Source organism: Pinus tabuliformis, chromosome 9 (genome assembly GCF_031772625.1).
Source record: "Pinus tabuliformis cultivar Carrire ecotype Pingquan chromosome 9, CPIR1, whole genome shotgun sequence".
NCBI classification, from domain to species: domain Eukaryota; kingdom Viridiplantae; phylum Streptophyta; class Pinopsida; order Pinales; family Pinaceae; genus Pinus; species Pinus tabuliformis.
In genome coordinates, this window is record NC_142307.1 from 44,513,593 (window position 1) to 44,515,901 (window position 2,309).

The 2,309-nt window shown below is 40.7% G+C and overlaps 1 pseudogene; it reads right to left on the reverse strand.

Moving 5' to 3' along the window:
- LOC149147061 (uncharacterized) overlaps positions 1–1,151 on the reverse strand; it is a 114,057-nt pseudogene extending 112,906 nt beyond the window's left edge.
- Between the last annotated feature and the right edge of the window lie 1,158 nt (positions 1,152–2,309).

Here is a 2,309-nt window from a genome sequence, read left to right on the forward strand (position 1 = left end):
TATGCTTGATGGTCTCCATTTCTTGCTTGCCCAAAATTGTTGAGTCTCCTTCTTGACCCAAGTATGGTGGACTACCCAAGATCAACTGATTATGATGTGCTTGAATTTTACCATACCCTTGACTCCAATTTTATCCTTGTAGCCATGGAGGGACTAAGCAGCCCAAGTTCCCACTTGTGTTACTAACCCCAGCACTGTGTGCAGGTGTCATATAAACACAGTTAGGATTTAAACCTACACTGGTAGAGGTATATGAGGTGGGCACAACCCCTAGATGATAACGGGGACTTGGATGTTAATCAGCTCTTGGTATGATAGTGTGTGCTCTACAATGTGGCCCACCATGTTGGAAATCATCCTATTTGTCTCAAACTGGCTTGGACCATAGACTTCCTTGTTTGTCACCCCTCCTCTTTCCAACACTTCTTGAACCTTTCTTGCCTACCTCTCTTGCCTTGCCAACTTTTTTTTATGTTCCTTATCTTCCATTACTTTTCGTCTTTCCAACCTTTCCTTTGATCAAGCTTCTGCTGCTAAAATCCTTGCAGCTCTCTTGTCCTTGGCCAAGTCCTTCTTTCTCTTTCTAGTTTCTTGAATTTCATTTTTCTTACGTTTAGACTCAAACAATAATTTCATAGAATCTTCAGTTGTGAGAAATTGTGAACTCCTCCCCAAACAAAGACATTCTGCAGTTGAGTTCCTTGATGAGGCCTTCACTCTCTCTACTGGTAGTTTTAGGAATGTGCCAAGTATTCTCTGATTTATTGTCCCATGCTCCCCAGGATCTGACACTTTTCTTGGCCCCCATTGTTGGCTTCTTCAGGTACTTCATGTTGAATAGGCTCCTCTTCCAGTGAACCATTATCCACAAAATAATGAACAAGTTCGGTGTTCAAATCTAATGGTTGTGAAGGCATATCCATGCTTTCCTCATTGGTGGTAGACACATTAAGTGTGTTGATATTTATCATGGCCTCTGCCAACCATGACGGTGGGCTTACCTGGTTTAACATGCCCAATTTCTCATTATTTAATCTTGTTGCATTATTATTTGAAATCAAGTTTGCATTTTCATTCGCTTCATCAACTACTTCATATGGAATATCACATGCATAATTGGCAGGGGGTTCAGTGGGTGTGACAACCTCCATGATATTGACAGTTGGTTCATGATTGAACTATGCATCACTCACATGTTCATCATCATCACCACATAAGTTCCCTTCATAAAGGGACATTATACCTTCAACAACATCAACATCTTCTTGGGCATCAACATGGTCTTGTAAGTTCTTTACTTCTTGACCTTCCACATAAAATGCTTGGCTACAACCAATATCATGCATACGAGCATCAACATTAAGTGGCCATATACCAGTCCTCCTAAATCTAGCCTTGATATCAGAAGGTGTGAGAACCATTTTAAATGCTTTACTTGCAAGCTTAGCCAGCTAAAACCTTTACTTCCACCCTTGTATTCTATGCCATCCACGAAGCTTGCTCAACCCTGAAATAATTCTTGAATGACCCAAACACGTTGACATGAAGGGGTTGCAATCTATGAGTGGCATGATCCGGAAATGTTAATGGGTCAATGCCAAAATTGTTGGCCTCCTCCATTGTTTTCACAGCCATGTGGCTTCCATGGCCATCTAAATTAGTAGGTGTCTGTTTTTAGGTGAGAAATCACCTAGTACAGATGCAACAAAGTGACAAAGCCAAATCAGGAATAGTTACTTTGTCATCCATGCATGGGGATGTGCTACCATGCATGCACCTGGTTCATAGCTCTATATATAGTTTTTTAGTTATGTTTTACATTTGAATATATAAAATCCTAGGATTGAAGAACCAATTGCATTGACACAAGAAATAATAGTGATCCACTCCCTTCTCTTAGGAAAAATACTAGGCACATTTATGCTCCCTCTCTTGGCAATTGCCCACATACCACAATTCCTTCCTTCCTGTAAGCCTATTTCATCACAGTTACATATATGGTCTATGGCATATGAGTGTTGCACATATGCAATAAAAAGAGTGCTATATCACTTGGACACAATTGCAGGGCATAGATTTAAAGCCTTGTCTCTATCAAGGCCCTCAACTATACGTAGCACAAGGTCTGGATGCCTTTTTTTAAATCCACTCCACCATGATTACTAAGAAACCCATATGTAAAGGGGTTTGGCCTCCTCTTACAGATTTGAGCTACTATGGATTTAAGTTGTATAAGTTCTATCCCATGTCCCAATTGGGCCATCTCCTTACACCACTCAACCACCTTGGCCTCCTCCTCTTCAGACATA